General features: G+C 43.7%; 2 long non-coding RNA genes across 2 annotated transcripts; one reads left to right on the top strand and one right to left on the bottom strand.

Moving 5' to 3' along the window:
* Nucleotides 1-780: 780 nt before the first annotated feature.
* LOC111097973 lies at nucleotides 781-7254 on the bottom strand. The gene is made up of 3 exons (XR_005366464.1): nucleotides 5555-7254; nucleotides 4732-4818; nucleotides 781-1742 (listed from the first exon to the last, which is right to left on the bottom strand). It is a non-coding gene; the product is annotated as an uncharacterized LOC111097973 (long non-coding RNA).
* A 179-nt stretch (nucleotides 7255-7433) lies between these two features.
* On the top strand, nucleotides 7434-13282 carry LOC111097912. Its single transcript, XR_005366465.1, has 4 exons — nucleotides 7434-7518; nucleotides 8096-8169; nucleotides 12082-12185; nucleotides 13057-13282. It is a non-coding gene; the product is annotated as an uncharacterized LOC111097912 (long non-coding RNA).
* Nucleotides 13283-13520: the final 238 nt, after the last annotated feature.

Below are 13520 nucleotides of genomic sequence, written 5' to 3'. Positions count from 1 at the left end.
GATGGACACTGAGGCTCCTTCCAGTTTGGCTATTGTGGACATTGCTGCTAGAAACATCGGGGTGCAGGTGTCCCGCTGTTTCATTGCATCTGTATCTTTGGGGTAAGTCCCCAACAGTGCAATTGCTGGGTCGTAGGGCAGGTCTATTTTTAACTCTTTGAGGAACCTCCACACACTTTTCCAGAGTGGCTGCACCAGTTCACATTCCCACCAACAGTGCAAGAGGGTTCCCCTTTCTCCACATCTTCTCCAACATTTGTTGTTTCCTGTCTTATTTTTCACCATTCTCGCTAGTGTGAGGTTGTATCTCATTGTGGTTTTGATTTGTATTTCCCTGATGGCAAGTGATGCAGAACATTTTCTCATGTGCTTGTTAGCAATAGCCAAACTGTGGAAGGGGCCTCAGTGTCCATCAAAAGATGAATGTATAAAGAAGATGTGATATATATATATATATACACACAATGGAATATTACTCAGCCATTAGAAATGACGAATACCTACCATTTGCTTCAATGTGGATGGAACTGGAGGGTATTATGCTGAGTGAAGTAAGTCAATTGGAGAAGGACAAACATTATATGGTTTCATTCATATGGAGAATATAAAAAATAGAAGGGATTAAAGGGGAAAGGAGAGAAAATGAGTGGGAAATACCAGAGAGGGTGACGGAACATGAGAGACTCCTAACTCTGAGAACAAAGGGTAATGGAGGGGGAGGTGGGCAGGGTGATGGGGTGACTGGGTGACAGGCACTGAGGAGGGCACTTGAAGGGATGAGCACTGGGTATTATACTATATGTTGGCAAATTGAACTCCAACAAAAAAATATACAAAAAAAAAAAAGAGGAAGACAGTCAAAAAAAAATTAGTTACTGCAGGATTTTCAGATCCATGACTAGACTAATGGCACCATGAATCCAAGAAGGGGCACATAATCTGAATGAAAAGGCCATGCTCCTGTGGTTGTGTGTCCCTTCTGGGAACAGGAAGGCTGCCATAGATTGAAGAATGCTGTTGCTGTGCGGTAGGGAAACTGAAGGAACTCCATTTTTAGAAAGGCTCTCTCTCTGTCGTTTCTATGCTAGGCCCCACTCGTGTTCTATATTTCACCTTGCATCTGAATAAACCAAAGAAACTATGTTCCTACTCCAAAAGCAAAGCAAGAAAGCTAAATCATTTTCTAAGTTTCATGGAGGACCCCAAACACCTGGTAACATCTAAAAACTAGATCCCAAACATGTTCCAGGACATTCAAAGAAATTTCAGCTGGAAATGTCATCAATACCCACTTCCTTCAATGATTTATAAAATAACACCTGTTGTTTTACCTGTCACTTGCCCTTGATCAGAACCTACCCTGGATTCCTGAATGAACATGTACCCCGGACCCCTTTCCAATATAAACTCCTAGCCCTAAGCAACAAAGAGACTTACACTCCCTTCCTTTCCAAGTCTCCCAGACAATCACCTGCTATACTGTATCACTTACACGATTTAATAAACCCTACTTTCACTTCTTCCTGGCTCAAGTTTGATTTCTATCCTGAGTGAAGTCAAGGACCCTCTTTGCTGGTCCTGTGTGTCCCCTTTGGGTCCTTGGATCAGATCTGCCTATGTCACTTGTTCTAAGGTCTCTGAACCAGGGCACGGGAACCCCTGTACGATCCTTCATGGCCTTCACCGTCTCTTTGGTTTTTTCCTTTCCTGCACAGATGTGGCACCATCTGCCAGCTGGAATCCTGAAAGTAATAAAGGAAATTTTCAAGTTTTAATGTTTGTGGGCCCTGCCCCTGGGCTCCCAGGGAAGCTATACTTTTACTAAGGTCAGGATGTCTTCACCAAACTTCAAAGTATGAGCTCTTTTCCGCTCTGAGCACACATCCTACATCTCATACATCTCTTCATTAGCCAATAACCTAAAAGAAATGTTCCAAGCTAAAGATAAGAGTAAAAATCTCCCTAAATTCTATTCCCACACTTCCAAAGCTAGCAACCTTGCACATACTAAAAACAAAAGATAAAGTTTGTAATTGTCTGAAAGGTCCTTCATCATGATGATTTGTAACTCTTGATGTAACAAAAATAAACAAAAAACCCAACCCCATATATAAACGGGATTAAACATCCTTTCTCTGGAGCACTCTCTGTGAAATTTGTGTATTTCTGGTCACTGTCCTCACTTGAGCTTGTGATCTTATAAAACTCTCTTCCTTTATTTTTAGAAATCTAAATGGAGTGTTCATTTTGCATGGACAAGAGCACTCCTTGCTGTGGATTTGAAAGGGGCTGTGAGAGCAGAGGCCCAGAGGCCCACCCTGGAGGGTGAAGCTGCAGAGCCTAGGTATCCACCAAATACGTTCATTTCTGTTTTCCTCTTTCCAAAATGTGATTGAGAACATTCTCATTTAACACACCCTCTGATGCTCTTGAACTTAGGAAAAGCCTTCACTTTCATCATCCCCTGCGGAGAATGACCTGAATTGTGTGCTTCCCTTGGCTGCTGAGCAGTGAGGGCAAAGGCTAGTGCCTTCCCCTAACCACACCTTCCCTCTGCTGCTTTTTAACTTTTAATTTTGAAATGTTTGAACATACAAAGTAAAATATAATGAACCCTAGTATTCCTATCCACTGGCTTCAAAAATCACCAATTCCTGGTCATCTACTGTCACCTAAATTCCCATCTATTCCCCTCAACTTCCCATATAATTTTGAAGCCAATTGCAGACATCATTTCACCCACAAATATTTAAGTTTTTTTTTCTTTTAATTTTTATTTATTTATGATAGTCACAGAGAGAGAGAGGGAGGCAGAGACACAGGCAGAGGGAGAAGCAGGCTCCATGCACCGGGAGCCCGACGTGGGATTTGATCCCGGGTCTCCAGGATCGCGCCCTGGGCCAAAGGCAGGCGCTAAACCGCTGCGCCACCCAGGGATCCCCTATTTAAGTTTTTATCTCTAAAAGTATTATCTCTAAAGATATGATATAATGTGATAGTAACCATAAATGTCTCTTTAAAAAAATTAGTAATACCTACTTTCTAGCTTCAGATATCCAGTTATTATTCTGATTTCTACAACTGTCTTTGGTCAGTGTGCATAATCAGCATGCAAATAATTTCCAAATTTATAATAAATTGTAATTAGTTGATTTATCTCTTAAGTATCTCTTACTCTGTTAGTTTTCTCTCCTTTTATTTTTCCTTGCAATTTTTTTTGAAAGAAAATGACATTTTTTTCTGGTAGTTTCTTGGGCTGTATGTTGCTGGCTAAATCACTTTCAACATGTTTCTCTGTCCCTATGCTTCCTGAAAATTGGTAACTTGGTCTAGAGCCTTGATAAGATTCAGGGTTTTTTTGTTGTTGTTGTTTGGTTGGTTGTTTTTTGTTGGTTTATTTTGTGTTTTGTTTTTGTTTGGCCTACAACCATCCATTTATTAGCAATGGCAAAGACATCCTATTAGCTAGGAAGCAATGGAGGGATATTTAGATCAGAAGGCTATCTGCAGAAGGGAGGAGGGAGAAGGGACAAAAGCAGGGAAAGAATGTATCTGTTTTGCAGAATAAGAAGCTCCCATCAAGGAGACATATAACCAGGTGTTCCAACTGATACACCCTTACTTGAGCCAGTTTGGAGCTGAGGACCTGGGCAGAAGGCTCCTTTAGAACCTATCATACTAAGATCTCCTTCTATGGGTAGGGTTTTCTGCTATTTTTTGAACATACAGTGTATATATTAGCATGCTGACATGCTAAGTTTGCACAGTGAATCAAAGTGCCTAAGTAACAAAATACTTAAAATAATGTATCAAGCACCATGCCCACCCCCCCCAACACACTGAATAAAAGCTCCCTGCACTAACCCCAAAGGGAAACAGTGCTTTCAGAACCATCTCCCTGTTTCCTTACTTGTGGCAAGCAATAAAAGTTTTTGCTCAAACTAAGAACTACTGGCTGAAGCACCCCAAGCAGCAGACACTGTTCAGTGACAATCCTAACCTCATCCTTACCCCACTGATCATTAGGAAAACATTTCTAAAAGAAACTTCTGGTTAAGTATTTGGTTATACTAATGTACAGGATAAATGCTTGATTTTTTTCTCCCTTTACTTACTGGTTTTCTAAAGAATGACGTGGCACCAAAATGAGGTGTCAGGTATTTTTTTTAGTGCCATTATAAATTGGTGGATTTAAACATATTAGATGTGTTTTAGTCCACTGCACTTATAATTCTTGCTAAAGCACAAATCAGTTGGCCCAAAGGGAGCCGCTTCCGGCAGATCCTCATTCCTCTCGCCTGTACCAGGCACTCATGTTTCTGGGAGACCCCTGGTTTCTTTGTGCACAGAATGGAATTTATATAGTCATTCTCATGTACAACCCTTTCACTTCTCCATTCCTGTTTATGATTCCCTTTTTTTAATTTTTAAAAACTTTTTAAAAGATTTATTTATTCATGAGAGACACTGAGAGAGAGAGAGAGAGAGAGAGAGAGAGAGAGAAGCAGAGACACAGGCAGAGGGAGAAGCAGGCTCCATGCAGGGAGCCTGACATGGGTCTCGATCCCGGGTCTCCAGGATCAGGCCCTGGGCTAAAGGTGGCAGCAGTAAACCGCTGAGCCACCCAGGCTGCCCCTCTTTTTTTATTTTTTAAAGATTTTATTTATTTGAGGGAGAGAGAGAGCATGAGTGGGGTTGGGTGGGGTGGGGGAGAAGGAAAAGCAGACTTACCACTGATCAGGGAGCCCAACTTGCCCCTGGGATCATGACCAAGCAGAAGGCAGCTGCTGTTTAACCAAATGAGCCATCCAGGTGCCCCTAAAGAACATTTTAAACATTACTGGAATAAGTACAGGACCTTACAAGTTATCTACTTTGAAAGGAAATGTACATTTGGATAGAGGAGTTGGGTAACTTTTTTTTAAAGACGATAAAAACATAACTACTATAAGCCAACCATAATCAAAAGCCACAGTAAAAAGCAAAAATGACTTACAGGTATTTCATTACCCCCACACCTTGCATTATTTGCCTATGTTAAGGGACATCTAACATTATTTTAACGTCACGATCTAACATCTTAATCTCTTGGCTTAATTTCACTTTTCTAGCCGACATAGAAAAATGTACAACTCATATCAATGCCAGAAGGCATCCTATTTTCCTGGTAGCCTAAATTATTAATAAATATGTCAAGGAAAGAAAACTAGCATCAACACTTTTCTGTAGCTTAACTACTTCTTAAGTCAATGCATGCATACTATTGACCCTAAAGTCAGTTTCCTACAGGGTGTAGTGTTTTGAAAGCTAATTTGCCCCTATCTGTAGGGAAGCAGATGGTGCAGTGACTAAAAACATTGTCTGGGAGACAAGGGACAGGGTTTTCAGTCCTAATACTGCCACAAAGGCACCTTTCCTTATCTCTCCCTGACTTTGCAAGCAAAGGAATGGCTATAATTAGGACTTGCAATATCCCTCCCATTTCAGGATTCAGTGCTAAAATGCTCCTTTCAATGTGAGAGGCAGGGGTCCGTAATTAGAAATCTAGACAAACATTTTCCACCAGGGTTTGTAGGACTCTGGAGCAATCTCCTCTTCATCTGTCTTGATGGCTACACTGGACAAGTTGCTAGGAGAAGACCCAGTATAAGTATGAGGCCAGAGCTTCCACTGTCTCCTCAGATTCATTGTTAAACCCTCCCTGGGTCATTCTTTGAGAAAGATGAAAAGATGATACTGAGCACTGAGAGAGTCCTTGCTCAATTCAGGTGTAAGAGAACCAACCCAAAGATCAAACAGAATTTCCTTGGCATGTCCTCTGACATTGTGATGATAAAATCCCATTTAAGGTAAGCATTGTCACTCCCCTTGCAACGGACGAGGTAAACCAGGCTTTCAAATGTTAGGGAACTTGAGTAGGGCCCTGGCGTCTCTTCAAGCATGATGCCGTTTCTGATGTTGTGCAACTCCCATAGGTGGGGTCTTTCTTGTGGAATCATACCTCCTGCAGTCAGTTTCTTCCCAAGGTCAAGATTCTCAGAGCCTTCAGTGTCACCACAGATAGAGAGCTACTCCAGTCTACCAAAGAGTCAATGTCTCTTGAGTGTGTTCGAGTGTGTCTAGGTCCTTGTCCACATGACAGATTCCTATCCCACAGGTGTGCCCCAGCCTGCAGGACATAATCTGGTCACCATCTTCTTCATTCCAAACACTGTTCTCTGAGAATGAAGCCTGAAACCTTACGCAGCTCTCTTTGTGGTCAATTCGTATCTTCAATTTATTAAATGATACGATACTTGATACTTTTTTTTTTTATCCTGTGCGGCAGATCCACAGCCTGTTTTCTTTGAAAGTTCTATCTGAGCCACCTGAAGGAAGGCTGGGCTATTCACACCATCAGCATTCATCTCTGAAAAGTAGACTCAGTTCTGGTCTGTTGGTATCTTTTGCAGGAGTTGGTATCTTTCTGATGAGTTGACGGTAGACGAGTTCGGAAATGTTCAAGCACAGCTTTTATCAGACAGCTAAGAGTAAACATGAAATTCTCGGCAGGAAGGGAGTCCACTAAGACGTCACAGACTGATGGGTCTCCAGGTGGGTCTTCCTGCAGGTGTTCAAGTGTTGGTCATCCACTGAGTCATCCAAAAAGGCTCCACAGCTCCCAGGTACTTAGTACTGTTCTAGATACTTGCTCTGTGCTTCTGACCAAAGGGTCCCACGCCAGCTTCCATGGTTTCCATTAATCTGCTTGAGCGCTCACCGACCTCAGAGACACACGCTCTTTGCTACATCTCCGCTTTACTACTAAAGGATAGAACTCAGGAACAGCCAGCTGGACAAGACCCGCAGGACCAAGTGTGGGGGAAAGGGCAGGAGCTTCCACGGTCTCTCCAGGTGCTCCTCGCTCCCCGCTCCCCACGTGGTCACCATCTACGTTACCATTCCTAACAGTATTACAGCCGCCCTGCCCTCCGTTTTAGGTTTAGCTGTAAGACATCTTAAGCTAGAGCTCGCCGCAGGAACCTAAGCTCTCTGGGTCAAAGGGCAGCGGGGCGGCCAGAACCAGTGAGACAGGGTCCGCCCGGCCTCCTAGAGCGGAATCGGAACCGCGCTGGGGGGCCTCACGAGCGCTGCTCCGCCGCAGCCCCTCTGCCTCAGTTCCGCGTGCGCCAAACCCGGGCCAGGGACCACCGGTGGTCCGACGCGCAGGCCTGGACCCAGCCGCCGCGCAGCGGGCGGGAACATGCCTCCGGGTTGGGCGGGCCAGACGCAGGGCGGGGGCGGGCTGCGGGGGCGTGGCCGGAAGGCGCGCTCTGCCCGAGGGCGGGGGCGGGCTGCGGGGGCGTGGCCGGAAGGCGCGCTCTGCCCGAGGGCGGGGGCGGGGGCGGGGGCGTGGCCGGAAGGCGCGCTCTGCCCCGCCCTCTCCGCGCCTCTGCTCAGCGTCCTGAAGGTCACAGCTGTGGTGCCCGCTCCTCGGCGCCCCAGTCGGAGGAAACTTCACACGTGGCGGGGTGGAATGTTGGTTTATTTTACCTTCGGGAAAGTGGAAGAGTCGTTTAAAGGGGGACCGGGGAGGGGGCTCCCGGGTGGCTGAGTGGTTGAGCGTCTGCCCTCCCTCAGGTCCCTATCCTGGGATCCTGGGATCAAGTCCCCCATCGGGCTCCCCACAGGAGGATCAAGTCCCCCTCTGCCTCTCTCTCTGTGTCTATCATGAATAAATAAAATCTTTAAAAATAAACAAATAAGGGAGGGAGGTACAAGGTAGAAGAGATGATGGAACTCTCCCTTGGTTGGCCCTTGCAGCCCCCGACCCCCCTACATTTGCGGTGCAGAGTGTTCAAGCTGCTGTGTGCTGAGATCACCTCCACTGTGCACCTTCCTCCCCTGAAGGTGTGCTTCTATGTGAGGGAAGCAGACTTAGTCTCCCTCATATAGAAGTTCCGGAGTCTAATTTGATGCGATTTCGCTTTTCTGTGTATTCCACTGTGTGTAAAATTTGAATAAGATTTCATGCCGTTTTCTCCTATGAGTCTGTCTTTTGTGAGTTAACTTCACATGTTCCCAGTCGCTAAATCTTTTTTTTTTTTTTCCCCAGGCGCTAAATCTTAAAAGCACAAAGGAAAAGGTTTTTCCTCCTTGACACGTGTGGTCCATAGTTACCAAGTCAAAGTGAGTCCTAAATTCCTTTTAAGCTCACAGGCCAAATGCATCCCATCAGAATGCTAGAGCGCTCCCTAGTATCTGCAAAGTCTGGGGTTGTGTTTCCATGGAAAACTTTGGTCTGTTCTCCCAACACTTATTTCTGTGGCTTTCACATTTCCACCTACATTTTTATCTTTGCGTCAATGGGGAATCAGGCTTACCTGATGTATTAAAGTTCTCCAGAGAAACAGAACCAATAGGGGGACAGAGAGTTAAGAAACTGGCTCATGCTTTCCCCTAAGATCAGGAACAAGACAGGGATGTCCACTCTCACCACTGCTGTTCAACATAGTACTGGAAGTCCTAGCCTCAGCAATCAGACAACAAAAAGACATTAAAGGCATTCACATTGGCAAAGAAGAAGTCAAACTCTCCCTCTTCCCTGATGACATGATACTCTACGTAGAAAACTCAAAAGTCCCCCCCCCCCCCCAAAGATTGCTAGAACTCATACAGCAATTTGGCGGCGTGGCAGGATACAAAATCAATGCCCAGAAATCAGTGGCATTTCTATACACTAACTATGAGACTGAAGAAAGAGAAATTAAGGAGTCAATCCCATTTACAATTGCACCCAAAAGCATAAGATACCTAGGAATAAACCTAACCAAAGAGGTAAAGGATCTATACCCTGAAAACTATAGAACACTTCTGAAAGAAATTGAGGAAGACACAAAGAGATGGAAAAATATTCCATGCTCATGAATTGGCACAATTAATATTGTGAAAATGTCAATGTAACCCAGGGCAATTTACACATTTAATGCACCCTATCAAAATACCATGGACTTTCTTCAGAGAGTTAGAACAAATTATTTTAAGATTTGTGTGGAATCAGAAAAGACCCCGAATAGCCAGGGGAATTTTAAAAAAGAAAACCATATCTGGGGGCATCACAATGCCAGATTTCAGGTTGTACTACAAAGCTGTGGTCATCAAGACAGTGTGGTACTGGCACAAAAACAGACACATAGATCAATGGAACAGAATAGAGAATCCAGAAGTGGACCCTGAACTTTATGGGCAACTAATATTCGATAAAGGAGGAAAGACTATCCATTGGAAGAAAGACAGTCTCTTCAATAGATGGTGCTGGGAAAATTGGACAAACACATGCAGAAGAATGAAACTAGGCCACTCTCTTGCACCAGACACAAAGATAAACTCAAAATGGATGAAAGATCTAAATGTGAGACAAGATTCCATCAAAATCCTAGAGGAGAGCACAGGCAACACCCTTTTTGAACTTGGCCACAGCAACTTCTTGCAAGATACATCCACGAAGGCAAAAGAAACAAAAGCAAAAATGAACTATTGGGACTTCATCAAGATAAGAAGCTTTGCACAGCAAAGGATACAGTCAACAAAACTCAAAGACAACCTACAGAATGGGAGAAGATATTTGCAAATGACGTATCAGATAAAGGGCTAGTTTCCAAGATCTATAAAGAACTTCTTAAACTCAACAGCAAAGAAACAAACAATCCAATCATGAAATGGGCAAAAGACATGAACAGAAATCTCACAGAGGAAGACATAGCCATGGCCAACACACACATGAGAAAATGCTCTGCATCACTTGCCATCAGGGAAATACAAATCGAAACCACAATGAGATACAACCTCACACCAGTGAGAATGGGGAAAATTAACAAGGCAGGAAACCACAAATGTTGGAGAGGATGTGGAGAAAGGGGAACCCTCTTACACTGTTGGTGGGAATGTGAACTGGTGCAGCCCCTCTGGAAAACTGTGTGGAGGTTCCTCAAAAGAGTTAAAAATAGACCTGCCGTACGACCCAGCAATTGCACTGCTGGGGATTTACCCCAAAGATTCAGATGCAATGAAACGCTGGGACACCTGCACCCCGATGTTTCTAGCAGCAATGTCCACAATAGCCAAACTGTGGAAGGAGCCTCGGTGTCCAACGAAAGATGAATGGATAAAGAAGATGTGGTTTATGTATACAATGGAATATTACTCAGGCATTAGAAACGACAAATACCCAGGATTTGCTTCAACATGGATGGAACTGGAGGGTATTATGCTGAGTGAAGTAAGTCAATCGCAGAAGGACAAACAGTGTATGTTCTCATTCATTTGGGGAATATAAATAATAGTGAAAGGGAATATAAGGGAAAGGAGAAGAAATGTGTGGGAAATATCAGAAAGGGAGACAGAACATAAAGACTCCTAACTCTGGGAAACGAACTAGGGGTGGTGGAAGGGGAGGAGGGTGGGGGGTGGAGGTGAATGGGTGACGGGCACTGAGGGGGGCACTTGAGGGCATGAGCACTGGGTGTTATTCTGTATGTTGGCAAATTGAACACCAGTAAAAAATAAATTTATTATTATTATTAAAAAAAAAAAAAGAAAGAAACTGGCTCATGCAATTATGGAAGCCAGGAAGTTCCAAGACCTGTAGCACAAATCACCCTTGAAACCCAGAAAAAGCTACACTTTCAGTTCAATCCAAAATAGGGGAAAAGGATAATGTCTTAATTTGAAGGCCATCAGGCATGAAGAATTCTCTTATTTACCGAAGGGTTCACCTTTTTGTTGGATTCAGACCTCAACTAATTGGATGCGTCCCACCCAAATCAGGAAGGATAATCTGCTTTACTCAGTCTACTAATTAAAATGTGAATCTCATCAATAAACACACGTTCATGTGATTAATGTTTGACCAAATATCTGGGCACACTGTGGCCTAGACAAATTTGATACAAAATTAACCATTACACCACACCCATCACCAGCAAGTTGTCTTTAGATCCTCCTGTTCACTGCTTTATGGTTACAGGAAGACAGGAGGAGCTCTAGGCATCAAATGTATCTTGAGGCAGGAAAAAGAGAGAACAGGCAATATTAGCCAGCTCTCTTCTGTGCTGGTTTTCTTTTTTTCTTTTTCTTTTTTTAAATTTAAGAAAAACCATTCCTCACTACATCTGAAACGAATGATGGACTATAGGTTGGCTAATTCAATTAAAAAAGCAAGCAAGCAAGAAGGAAAAACCATTCCTGAAGTCCACAGAAGACTTCCTCACACACCTCAATGGCCCAAAATAGTCACCTGGCCCTTGGCTGCAAGAAGGGGGGGGGGGGGAGAGGGGAAATTGGATATCAGGAAAAGGCAAGTAAGAACCATTATGTTTGGCCATCTTACAGTAATCATCATTGGATTGGGTGTATTGCTACCCCTTATAATCTGGGGGCTCTATTAGCCAAGAAAGGAGATGGAATGACTAAGGGAGGGAGTGGGGCATACAACAGTATCAGACATAGTTCACAAATAGGAATCCCAATGTAGCCCTGCCTCTCTGAGACTGTATTCTTGGCATCTTTAGGGTTTGGGACGTCTATAAATTCAATCACATTTTATAGATAATTTCTTGGCCTATTTCTAAAACTTGATTCTCTTTATAATGCTTGAACTTTAATATTTTAATTCCCTTATGGCAGCCTTCTTTCTCCTGTTTCTGTGTCTCTTGGGGTTGGGTGAGGGTGTCTTGCTGTGGACCCTTTGCATGGTTGAATCAAAACTTCTCAAAGTGGAAGATGGGGGTCCTGGCACTGACCACTGACCATCTGTCTTGGTGGCTCTGTGGATCCTCCCAGATCCCAGGGCAAATCACTAATTTCCAGAGCAGGTCCCTGCTTTCTTGCAGTCAGAAGACTCTGACCTCACCTCCCATCTGGTTCTGGCAAATGGCCTGGATGTGCTTGCAGGTGATGCCTTTGCCACCTCTCTCCCCCTACCAGCCCCTCTTTGGACCCAGTGCCCTGTCTTAGACTGGACCAGGGGCCATTTCTGTGGGATACAGATGAGACATTGCTGCTTTCATGATTTGGATATTTTATGGTGCTCCACACCTGCAGAATGAAATCCCAGGACCTGAAGTTTAGGACTTCGAACGAAAGATGGAGTCCAGCTGCAGTTCTTCCCGCCACCTTCCGCACAGTCTGTCTGATCTATCACCAAGGTCTGTCTGTGGAGCTCTTCCTTCAAAACACAGACACACACACACACACACACATACACACGTCTAGTTCACCCCACCCTAGGCATGATCACTGCCTGGGCTGCTTTAGTTGTTGCTCCATCAAGGATAGTTGGTGTTAACTTTCTCCCTTGGGGAGGCTTTACTATTCACTTCTCTCAATTCCCCATGCTACCACTTCATTGTTGCACTTAGTAGTGTATGTTGCAATCACTTATATGTCTAAAGCCTAGAATACTAGGAATTTTTGGTCTGGGTTAGTTTTAGGACTGCTGCAATAATTAATACTACCTAAACATGAAAACGGCAGACAGGTCAATGTCCATAACAGACTCTTTTCTAAATAATAATTTTTTTTAAAGATTTATTTATTTATTATAGCAGGGGAGGGGCAGAGGAAGAGAGAGAATCTCTAGCAGACTCTTCACTGAGTATGAGGCCTAATACAGGGCTCAATCTCATGACCCTGAGATCATGACTGAGCTGAAACCAAGAGTCAGATGCTTAACCAACTAGACCACCCAGGTGCCCCTCTCAATAATAATTTATATGATAAAAAAGTATTTCAAATCAATAGGGGATATAAACAATATGGCAATCAGCTCTTTGAAAGGGAGAGAAATTCATATTCTAAAATGAATTCTATGAAGACTATTGTGGTTTTGAAATATGCTCATTAATTCTTTTATATTCTTCCTTTCAAGAGATTGAGCTTAAATCCCCTTTTCTTCAGGGTGGGCTGGACTTAGTGATTTGCTTCTAACAAATAACATAGTGCAACTTCCAAGACTAGAGCATAAAAAGCACCATGGCATCTGCCTGTTCTCTCTCTGATCACTTGCTGCCATGCCAGGAGGACACTGAAGAAGGTCCATAGAGAAATCCATGGTGAGGAACTGAGGCTGCCTGCAAACAGCCATGTGAGGAGCCATCTTGGTAGCAGATCTCCATCCACACCTTCAAATGGATGCAGCCCCAGCCAACATCTTGACTGCAGTCTCATGAGAGAACTTGAGTCAGAACCACTCAGTTAAGACGCATTCAAATCCTGACTCAAAGAAACTGTGAGATAATAAATGTTTGTGGTTTTAAGCCATCAAGTTTTGAGAAGTAGTATGTTAGACACCAACACAACTAATACAAAGATTAAACAGCAAACTATTAAAAAAAATAAAATACAACATAAGTGGGCCTTGGCGGGGAAAGAACCCTCTAAAGACTAATGAAAGATTCCTGAGTACCTGAATGTAAGTGTCAGCAGCCTGTGTAATAGATGGGGCCTCACTGACCACCTTATTGGATGATGCCAGCTCAGGG

This window comes from Canis lupus, chromosome 11 (genome assembly GCF_011100685.1).
Source record: "Canis lupus familiaris isolate Mischka breed German Shepherd chromosome 11, alternate assembly UU_Cfam_GSD_1.0, whole genome shotgun sequence".
Lineage (NCBI taxonomy): Eukaryota > Metazoa > Chordata > Mammalia > Carnivora > Canidae > Canis > Canis lupus.
This window is presented reverse-complemented; position numbering and strand designations above follow the sequence as displayed.